The sequence below is a fragment of the Protopterus annectens genome, chromosome 6.part0, assembly GCF_019279795.1.
Source record: "Protopterus annectens isolate FY-2018-M chromosome 6.part0, PAN1.0, whole genome shotgun sequence".
Classification (NCBI taxonomy): Eukaryota; Metazoa; Chordata; order Ceratodontiformes; family Protopteridae; genus Protopterus; species Protopterus annectens.
The window spans coordinates 610,100,453-610,112,703 of NC_056737.1; the positions used below are offsets into that span (position 1 = coordinate 610,100,453).

Consider the following 12,251-nt stretch of genomic DNA (forward strand, 5'->3'; position numbering starts at 1 on the left):
AGCACATACCTTTGCTTTCAGAAGGAATATTACTGTAATCTGTAGTAATCCTTTTTTGGTCTCATATACAAGTCCCAAATTTGTCAGCTCGGACCTTCGCTGGTCTCATGAGATCCACGACTGATATCAGTTTTATACTTTCATTTTCAAGTGGGTATAAAATATTCTCTTTAGCTCTTATTGCTCGGTATATATCAGATGAAAATTTCTTAACTCTGTTTTACTTCAGAATACTGGGTTTTCTCTGTTTTGCAGCCAGCTGGCACAGAGTATCAAGGGTAGTATGCAAAAAAAAAAAATGCCAAAGAAACTGGAAAGTTGTTGTTTGTCTTTTGGCTTTTCCCGGGACGGGGTCACCACAGCGGAACTCCGGTCCGCTAATGATTGGTAGTAGATTTTTATGAAACGCCGAGCAAAGAAACTGGAAAACAAGGTTAAAAAAAACACTGTGCAACCATTACTATTACTTATGTACGATAAGAAACCTGGATAATGAAAATAAAGCAGCTAAGGAAGCTAGAGGTGATGGAAATGAAGTGTCTGAGATGTGTAGTAGGAAAAAACTGAGACCAACGAAAAAATTAAGTCAGAGTAGAAACCAAAGTACCTCCAATTGCAGAGAAGTTCAAAGAGAACAGATTACAGTGGTTTGCTACATGTGCAGGAAAGCAGAAAGTGATTTGATGAAGATGATTTGGTACAGACAAGAAGGCAAGACAAAATGAAGACATCCGGTAAAGAGATGAATGAACTGCATGACAGAAGACCTGCAGCAGTCAGGCACAGCTGTCTAAGAATTTAGGAGACTGACAATCGCCAGATGGCAACAGTTGACATAACACAATGACAACTTGGTTTTCAAATTTTTTGGAGAATGACATTATTTATACTTAAATCTGATTTTGTATTTTTCTCCCCCATCACCAGTACTCTGTTGGCCCATATTTTCCTCCTACTGGGACAAGAGCCAATCCATTTATTTCATTGGGGTGACATCTCTATACTCCATTTATTGCCTGACCAGGACAAGAGCCAATAGGCCCATTTTTCCCACATCAGATTTAAGAAATAGTTGCTGAAAGACAGTCATTCATGCGAGAGTCCCAATTCTTCCCTGTCTAATCCTACTCACATGGCAGCTGAAGTTATCAGTAAGGGCACCTACACAGTCTGTCGCTTTCAACAGACTTGTTCAGCTACAAGTCTTGGATATCTGACTTCTCTTCACAGAAGCAGATACCAAAGAGAAAGCAGAGCCCTGATGGACTTTATTAGTAGCTAATATATTAGCTGGAAGATGCCACCAATTTTTACATTTTGTGCATTTTCAGAGAGCCAGATAGAAATCCTTTAAGTGATGTAAAGGCAAATTTTTAATCTGGTAATTTTGTCAACAATTCCTGCAGAGGGAACAATACTAAATGCCTTAGCAAGGTTGAGGCAATTAACATGTACCAAATGACCCTGCATCGATGTCATCAGTCTCGCTGTCAAAAAGGTCAACCAGATAAAGCAAGCAAGAACTACCCTTCTTAAAACCATACTGACCAGAGCCAAGTGTTTGTAAGCTGCCAGTTTCAATGTAAATGAGATTAAGATCTGCTGCATGATTTTACAAACTATATTAGCATGGCTAACAGGATAATAATTTCCAGACTCAGTTATACCACTGCCCTTACTCAGAAGCAACACAACTGCTACTCTCCAGGGCTCAAGCACATATCCTGCAGAGAGGTTGTAATTAAAAACCTTAAGCAGAGTTTTTGCAATAATGTACACTGTGCTAACAAGGTAGCTTGGTGTATTGTCTGTGTTGAAGGATCTGTTATTTTTAATGTTGATAGTAGCTTCCAGGATTTGGTCAGAAATGATAATGGGAAAAGCAGTGCTCAAAGATTCAAGGAAAGGGGCATTATGTTGTGAAGGAATGGAACTTTTTTAAACACCTTTATTAAATTATCACTTAAGACATATGCGCAAACATACATTAACAGAAAAGAAAACAAACCATATTAACATTTTTCCATTTACATACATTATATCTCACATATATTTTCTTTCCTTGTAACTATCATTAGTCCAACATTACATAAACTGCTGAATTCCTGCCTTCCTTTAAACCACTTTTCTTCCTCCTGAACATTATTCTGCACATATTGTTACCACAATTTCCATTTATTTCTATGTATTCTGCTCCTTCCCCTTATAAAGATCCCTCTTCCATTTCTTTTATCGGTTTTATAATATTCAGTTATTCAAATGCAATTGGTTTGGACATAATTTGCATCCAAAATCCCACTCGCTCTTTGTTTCTTGAACCCCCCCCCCCCAACTTCATCTTCCCTTTCAATTTTGATTTAAAACCTTCTGCTTGTGTTACATATATGAGCCTTAACTGTGTAGGTATAAAATATCCCTTTAAATCGGGTAAACCTAAGTCACCTTATTCTATTGGAAGGATCAACATATCCTACTTAACTCTTGCCCTCTTCACCACCCAAATGAATTCTTCAGCTCTAGCAGTTATTGACCAAAACAGCTCCCCTGGTTGATAAAAATATGCCTGATCCATATATAAAAGTAAAACGACTAAAAACATTTTCACTACCTGTATCTTACTATCGGGTCTATATTAGAACATCAAAGTGCCAGGTCTTCTAATGTTCTAATATTGACTCCTAGTAACCGAAAGTTGAAAATAGCGAGATAACCGAATTCTTTCCTAGGGAAAGAATTTGGTTGTCCATTATTGTCGCTTCGCTATTTTTAGCTCTGCAGTGGAAAGTTACGGTCGGGTTCAGGTAAGTGTGCGATTGTGTGGACGTAAGGGTTAGGGTGGGATAGGTGAGTTAGGGTTAGGGCACAGGTCAGGTAAGTGTGCGCATGTTTGGAAATGAGGGTTAGGGTGGGATAGGTGAGTTAGGGTTAGGGCGCGGGTGAGGTGTGTGGGCGATAGTGACGGACCTTAGGGTTAGGGTTTGGGTTAAGGTAAGTGGGTAGGATAGTGGTGTATGTACAGTTTAGTGTAGGTTTTGATGTAAGATTTTAGGTTTATGTGTGTGGATTGCTGTGTGTTTGGTGTGTTTGTGTTGTGTGTATGTGTTTTGGATCAGCAAATTTTTTCCCTAGGAAAAAATTCGATGTACTAAATTTTCGGTCTTATCGTTTTTGGTTACTAGGTGTCAATATCAGAACATTCGAAGACCTGAAACTTCGATGTTCTAATATAGACCCTTACTATCCATATCCATAAACAAGACATTCCGGTTTTGCAGTTTTTGCATTTTTTTTCGTTTAGTCCCTTCACACATATCCATAGCTGCCATAACAGAAACCTTTTTAAACCATATTCCTAAAATACTTCATTGTATCATGTCCCCAATAAATATGGGTATTGCTGAGCCAATTAATGTGTGGGTACATAATTGACAACTATAGCCTTTTGTTTTATCTTCATTCATTTTTACCCTGGAAAGACTTGAAACGGTCTTAAAATTTATTTATTTATTTATTTATTTCCAGTTTGATTACCGGGGAAGTCCGCTGGGCCCAGAGAGCCCGTTTTCAGTGGAGGCCCAGGGAGACAGGCTCCATGAAACAGATTACAGTATAGGTAGCAGTCCAATAAAAATAAAAGTTGTTCTTCTTTCAGCTTTTCCCACTTAGGGGTTACCACAGCGGAACTCCCATCCGCTAATGATTGGCAGTAGATTTTTACAGTGCCGAGGTGCCAGCTCGATGCCCAACCTTCAACGAAGGCACGCCCATTCACGCATGTCTTTCGAATGCCACTCGACCACGGGGAGGACATGCAGACTCCACGGTACATTAAATAGTATACAAGGTATATAACATGGTGATCATTTTATATAATCCTGTTATGGTACATTAAATAGTATACAAGGTATATAACATGATAATCATTTGTTAAGTTACATAATCCTGTTACGGTACATTAAATAGTATACAAGGTATATAACATAGTGATCATTTGTTAAGTTACATAATCCTGAGTGTTAGGTACATTAAATAGTATACAAGGTATATAACATGGTGATCATTTGTTTAATTATATAATCCTGTTACAGTACATTAAATAGTATACAAGGTATGTAACATGGTGATCATTTTTTAAGTTACAAAATCCTGTGTGTTCCGGTACATTAAATAGTATACAAGGTACATAACATGGAGATCATTTGTTAAGTTGTATAATCCTGTTATGGTATATGAAATAGTCTACAAGGTATATAACATTGTGATCATTTGTTAAGTTATATAATTCTGTTATGGTACGTTAAATAGTATACAAGGTATATAACATGGTAATCATTTGTTAAGTTACATAATCCTGAGTGTTACGGTACATTAAAAGTATACAAGGTATATAAGATGGTGATCATTTGTTAAGTTTTATAATCCTGTTACTGTACATTAAATAGTATAAGGACAAATACATATCAAATAATACAAAGCGTGAGCAATATTGACCATAGTGGAAAAATATTGTGCAGATACATTTTGACAAATTCACACAGTTAAAGTCAAAAGCTAATTACAGAGTGTGAGAGATCGTATGGGAAATAGCTATAGAAGGTTATAGCCAGCTATAAGGTGATTAGGGAACTCAGAAGTATACCCTCCCAGGGGCTTTTGTTAAAGAGTTCTAGGTAGGGAGAATGCAGTTACATTTCCATTTAGAGGAGAGATATGTGTAAAGCTGAGTTTTGAAGTTGTTTGCGTTTGACATTGTCCTTAGTGTGGAAGGGAGAGTTCCATTTCTTACCTAAGGAGAAGGAGAGCAGAAGTTGTCCAGCAGGGTGTTTAGGTTTGTGGACAGTAATTAAGTTTTGGTCTTCAGATCTGAGAGTTCTATTTGGGGTGTATGGGGGAAGGATGTTAGTTAGAGCGGGGCATTTGGTTGGATTAAATATTAATCTATGTGCTGTGATGAGCTAGATGTCCTTTTCTGGATTTATCAGATGCAAAATAATAATATATGCAAATAAAGCCAACTTTTCTTGACTTAATTTCGGAGTCCCCTATTTTCTTTGCCAATGGCTTTAAATAAAAAGCAAATAAAGAGGAAAGAGGACACTCCTGCCTGGTTCCTCTGTTCAAACACAAGTTATCAGAGAGGAACCCTCCCACTTTAATTCTTGCCTCCGATCCCATACATATTCACCTAATTAACCTTATTATTGTATCAGAGAAAGCAAATGCATCAATTGTCATACTCATAAAATCCACCCTATCACATGTTTTCTCTCTGCATAAACACCCACTAACAGCAGCAGCAGCAGTATTTTTTTTTACATTTTACCTCTCTCTGGATCATCCTTGTTCAGTTAATATTGTTGGATGTTTGCTTCCTGTCCACAAACCCACACTGATTCAGATCTGCTATCAATTTTAGCAACACCTTTGCCATTCTTTTAGCTAGTATAGACAAACACTTTATAATCATTGTTTAAAACTGAATGGGTCTATATGAAGCTGGATCTGATGAGTCTTTATTGTCTAGGTCAGTTACTGTACCTTGGGGAATAATGTGAATTCTCTCAGAGTTCCTACTACTGAACTCACATCTTGCATACTAAATATTTTCATAAATTTCTTCAGAAATCTACCTGCTTTTGTTATATTTTCCTTTCTTGGCCCCCTCGATACATCTTCACTACTCCAAATCAAGTTCCTTTCCCCTCCTATAAGCAAGATTCCCTGCTGAAAAATATTTTCTCAAGTTCCATAATAGCAGTTTTTGATGCAGTCTAAATACATGCCAACATAATCCTTTTCCCTTGCCAATAGCCCCTTACTACCACAAATCTACCATTATTGTATTTTTCCTCTTCTATCATTACTGGATCCCCTCTATCAATTAGTATAATTACTCGCCTTTTCCTTTGTCCCTGACATTCTGCTGACTATCCATCCTGAAATCCTTTGTCAAATTCACATGTGCATTTCTTTCCAAATGTGTCTCTTGCAGCATTGCTATTTGCACTCTGCATTTCTTAATATAATTCCATACTCTTTACCTGTAAGGTCATTTACATTCGAAAATTATAGGTTCATAGCAGCCATTGTGATAAAATCTGTTATTCCCACTTATTATACGTCAATGTATTAAGGTTTTTTTTTAATGAGTATTTCCAACTTTTGTGTTAATACACACACAAACCTTTGGCAGGCTGATGTTTTATACAGTTCTTCATGTAACATTTTTCAAAACTTTTTGTTTAAATGAAAACTCTCAAACAGAAAACTAAATACATTTTCAAAACACACCCGTCTCTCTATTAATTTAGAAAAAAACACAAAAAACTTTGTATATCTTCAAAAAAATTTAGTTTAACCCTTCAGATAAGAACACTTGCCCCAAATCAACAATTGCTCCCACAGGCATTACTTAGCCTCAAACAAAGGTTACCCATGCTAAAGCACATGCTACAGCATGTGTTCCTACTTAAACCAATTATTCTGTTCTTTCCTCATCTGTTCCCTTCCCAGATGTGAAAATCAGCTTGCATGCTTTCAGAAAATATTAACTTTTAGCCCTAAGAAAAAGTACACTGGTTATTTTTAAAACTAAACCGTACACTGTTCTGTTAACTGAATTAATGTATTAAGGCTGCTAGGAAGTCTGCTATCTCTTATTTAGTTCCCACAATTTCAAATTAATTTTCACTGAATTGCTGGCCATTGTACCTTTAAAGTTTGCATTTCCCTTAGTAAAGAATACTCAGAACTTTCAAAATTAATTGTTTGTACTTCAGACGGCATGTCTCCATGTAAAATTAGTCAACAATGAATCTCTGTAAATTCCACTTAGAACAAAATATGTACAGCTGCCTTCAGCTGCAGACTTTTTGACTCTCACTGAGCATTTGCCAATGAAAAAACCCCCAAGGTAACATTCTTTGCAGATATATGAAACTACGCATTTGCCAAGGCTTTCATAATTTTGTCTTAGTTTTCAAGCTTACTTGCTTACAAAACAAAAAAAAAACACTTGCTTATAGCTTAAGCCAAGCACATTAATCTAGACATTCATCTTTGTAAAAACAAAAGAAGATATCTTAATTCTATGTATAATACAATCAGTGCACTTTTATAGCCCACCCTCACCCTACCAGCCCAAGACTCATAGTATATTGACATTAAACTTACTTTTGTACAGCTTCCTTCTTTTGTTATATTGCAAAGCCTATATTTCCTATAATTGAAAGTACTTGTTTACTTCGATATCTTTTAAAACACACAACAATCACTAAATAGACTCCCCTACATTTAAAATACCCCTAACTATGCACTACCCAAAACTGTTTACTATATATAAAATGTAGTTTATAACATGATATATTTACACAAATACTAATAAGAACAAAAACTGCTTTACTTACAGTTACTTCCACCCTTTTAGTGTCCTTTTAAGCATCAGTGACAAAGTAGGGTATATGCTTTACAGTCCAGTTTAACAAAGTCAACAAATGTCAATTCTTTCACAGCCAGTTTTTCTTGCATGGAAGAGACCAGTTTGAGCTAAATTTGTCAACCAAAACATTTGCTATCACTTCAGTTCCAGAATAAGTAGTGTGATTTACAGTGCCGTATCAGGTATTACATCTAATGCTCCTAACATCATTGCAAAAAGCCTTTTAATAATCCTTTGAATATCTACCCCCTTCAATTCACATTCAGTCTTACTCTTCCTAATTGTGCATTTAAGATCCCTACAGAATTGCTCATACTGTTACTTCTGACTGATGGTGGAATTATTTTTCTTCCAACCATACAATTTTCTCCTCCCATTATTAACTTTGAGAGTTTCACCACAGTGGCTTAATTCCGAATTTCCCACCATACTTATGTCTAACATATTTAACTAACTTATCTATACATTTGTTGAGATGACTGTAAAACTCATTGGTAAAAGTGGTAGCTTTAAAGACTGTGTCCGCAAAAGGCAAAGCACTTCAGAACCCTCAGGAGGAGGATTACAAGGGTAGCTTTGGAGCTGTCCCTGAATACAGTTGACCTTAAGTGTAATTTGGTACTAATTTTGAGGAAAAAGGTGACAATCTGATAGTCATATTTGAACAAGGTGAGTAACATTGGTAGGTATATGGGCAAAGACAAGGTCAAGTACATTTTGCCCTCTGCCTTGGGGAAATTGGAAAGCTTGATCTAGGAAGGTGGTATTAATGAAATACAGGAAATGCTAGGCATATTTGTTGCTAATTGTAAATGACTTCCAGATAATGGATCGATAATCAAAGCTACCAAGTACTAAGGTATTTATATTTATTGATATGGAATGCAACTTCTATTCTGGCCCTCAGATTATATCAAAGGGTAGCTACAGCTGGCAATAATGCTAATGCACTAACTGACTTTATGAAATAACACAGTGTCAAGGAGCTTGACAAATGCTTCTTGAAGTATTTGGCATTAGATGAAAATACACAGTCTCCTGCTGCCCCAGATGGTCAGAAAAAGTAATAGAATCTTATCAGAGCACTGAAACCCAACCACTGTTCTGAAGCAAAGTTTCTCTAAGGATACATATATAAATGTGTTGAAGTGTTAAGATGCCCCCTCCCCCAAAATCAGGTAATTTATTGTTCATTAACAATGAGCAGAGCCACCTTAACACTGGTTGACTTAGTATTTGCTATGTTAGAATGTCTAACAAATGAATTTTGCCTAAAAAGGCACTGCAGTGTCAGAAAAAGTGTTAGCCACTGTTCAAAAGCCCTGAGATGAGAGGTAAAGGTTGTCCCTGGCAAAGCAGGCTGATGTATTGATTGTTGCCTTCTTAGATGACACACTGAATCTTTCTGGAATGACATTTGGTGGAATCAATTATTTCTGTTTGAAATTGTGGCATCCTTCTTGGAGAAGGCAAGAAGCTACTCAAGACAAGTGTCTTACCTGTTTTAGATAAATACATTCACACAGCTCAAGTATATCTCTCTCTCTATATCTGCCATAAGACAGACTACCTAAGGTCACTAACCCCAGTGTTGCAACAATGAGTGTGTTAATTCATACCCAAGGTGAACGGACCGAATAGTTCCAGTCACATCCCAAATGTTTGTGCCTGATACACCTGACTGACTCTGTCCCTGCATAGCTTAGTAAGTGAAGCATCATTGTGCTTAACTACAGAGCAACCTATCACTAATACATTAGTTTGTTTGGCCTCTGCCTTAGGCGTCCTTATGGAAGTGGTCATGGAGCCAGGGTGACTTGCTTTTGTTGGTGATGAAGGTGCAAGTGAAGATGCACTACAATCCGTAATGCAGTGTTAAACTGCTCACTCAAATTATTATAACATGTGAGGAGTTAAATTGCAAATTTAACAAATGTTAACACCTCTCACAATTTTTGTCAGTAAATGACAAAAGTAAAGGACTGTCATTAATTATGAAGCAGTTGCTACACTGACAGAGTTTGTAAAGCAAGCAGGCTTACAACAGAAGGAGATAGCGCAAACTGTGAACCCATGTCAACAGAGACCAATACATCAGCAATGAGTACCTAATTTATGATTTACTCATCATCATCTTCTTTCGGCTGTTCGAGTTAAGGGTCGCCACAGCGGATCATCTGTTTCCATTTCTTCCTGTCCTCTGCATCTTGCTCGGTCACACCAACCACCTGCATGTCCTCTCTCACCACATCCACAAACCTTATCTTAGGCCTTCCTCTTTTCCTGTTACCTGGTAGCTTTATCCTTAGCATCTTTTTCCCAATATACTCAGCATACCTTCTCAGCACATGTCCAAACCAACATAATCTTGCCTCTCTGGCTTTGTCTCCAAACCTTCCAACCTGGGCTGACCCTCTAATATACTTATTCCTAATCCTGTCCACCCTTGTCACACCTAGTGCAAATCTTAACATCTTTAACTCTGCCACATCCAGCTCTAACAACTGCCTTTTTGTCAATGCCAGTGTCTCCAACCCATATAACATAGCTGGTCTCACTACCCTCTTGTAGACCTTCCCTTTCACTCTTACTCGTCTGTCACAAATCACTCCTGACACTCTTCTCCACCCAATCCATCCTGCCTGTATTCTCTTCTTCACCTCTCTTCCACACTCATCATTACTCTGAACTATTGATCCCAAGTATTTAAACTCATCCACCTTTGCCACCTCAACTCCTTGCATCCTCACCATTCCTCTATCCTCCCTCTTATTCACACACATATATTCTGTCTTAGTCCTGCTGACCTTCATTCCTCTTCTCTCTAGAGCATATCTCCATCTCTCCAGGGTCTCCTCCACCTGTTCCCTACTCTCACTACAGATCATAAGATTAGTACACCACAGCTTAGCATTATAAAACACTGACCTGTGCAACTATGCTCCTTATCTAGCCACAAACAAGAAGCCACTTAGTAAGAAACACTTAAAACAAATAGCAGCGAGATTAGGCAGTCATGGTTAAAACAGTTCCTTCTGTCTCCATGAACAGCAATCTCAACTACCAGGCTCAAAATCAACAGTCAACCCCAAGCCATATTCGCTTTCTCTCTGGTACAAACAGAGAATAAGTAAGGGCAGGTAAAAGCCAAACCCAAGTTAAATGAGGGCAACATGCCAATAAAATGCAGTCAGAGCATTAGGAATGCTGCAGCTCAGCACTGTAAACTTTAACAGAGAAAATTACTACCATGAGCTGTTACTTTTAAACTTGATATCAAATAATACTATAATTAAATCTGACCTTTCAAATCTATTAAAATGTTTACAAAGATATAAATCAGACATTCCTACATGTGACTAGAACTTTATTATTCTTATTTCCCATATATGAATAATAAAAAAATAATAATATTGAGATGTTCTGATAGTACACACTATCTTTATTTTGGAACTGTTTAATGGCAACTTTTGTTTAGAACATGTTCACCCCCTCATAAAATCAGTAACATTTAAAAAAATATATAACAATGCATGATGAAGACGGAAACATCAGTCAAAGGCAAACTGAGATCATATATTTTACTGTAATCAAATCACTTAAGTTTTGCCAGTGTTTTCAAAGTTTTGCACAGGCTGTTTGATCTTATAATTTTGAGATATCCATATTTGTAGGTTTTTTACTGATTTCATATTAAGTTTGGTAAATATGCCTCAGTGGCCTTTTTCAAGGGAAAACCTTTATCGGGTATTAGATAAAAGAAAAGATTCTTGTAATGTTGAAAAGGGGCATTTTCTTACCAGTTGTATATAATAAATCATATAGCTTGACTGAAATTGTCAGCTTACTGAAAAATACAATGCAAACACCCTCTTGTTTATAAATAAGTTGAGTTAACTGCTGGTACAATCGACAACAGAGTGTACAAAGCATCTGAAAGCATTTTGGCTTAAAGACGTTTTCCAGTTTCTACAGCACTACAGGCCATAAGGAAATGTGTATTAAAGCTAAAACATTCACTTATCTCAGGGATCTGTTTCCCAGCACAACAACAATCCTTTGAGACACAAATGCGACCATTAGCCTGTCTTCAAATAGGTATCAAGCTACCAAACATTAATGAAACCACTGATAGGACAATATACATACAGCACAAATAGCTAAGCGACTAGGTGCAGAATATAAGAACAAATACAAATAGCTTAACCCAGCATATAAGGGTAATATAATACCATCAGAAAGGAGTCCATAAGCTTCTTTTGCCACTGACTCACAAACTTTTCTTAGTTTACTCCTGTCAGGCCCTCACAGACCAACACAGTGGAAGTGATTACATTACTACTGTACGACATTATTGTTTAGTTGTGTTCAGAGCTTTATGAAGGTCGTAAATTTTCCATTTAGTAAGTTTCTTAGAAGAGGTCATTTTCCTAAAGCTGACTCCTTGAAAGGCATACACTAGCAGAAAAGATTGACACAATATTCTATGCAAGGCACACTCAGCACATTTTAGCTTGGAAGAACTCCTGCCAATAATTCACCACTCTCCTTGACAGTCTACCTTGCATTTCCACCTCTCTGCCACACAAGACTGATGGGGGCTGTTAGGAGGTAAGAAAGAGAAAAAAACCTCTGTCACTGTACTTATTTTACTTTAGTGTTGCACTGCCACAGCATTGTTCCAGACGTGATCACTGACACTAAAGCAGTTCAGCGAAAGTAACAACTCATCCCAATAGAAGACAGCATCTAAGAAGGTTTAACCTTCTCTTCCACCATTCCACATAAGCTTAAAAACGGTTTACCTCCATAA

The 12,251-nt window shown here is 37.1% G+C and overlaps 1 protein-coding gene across 1 annotated transcript in view; it reads right to left on the reverse strand.

Annotated features, from left to right (window-relative positions):
• The window catches only part of POLE2 (DNA polymerase epsilon 2, accessory subunit), a gene marked incomplete in the record, with an annotated part of 1,055,700 nt that overhangs the window by 312,538 nt on the left and 730,911 nt on the right, over positions 1 to 12,251 (reverse strand).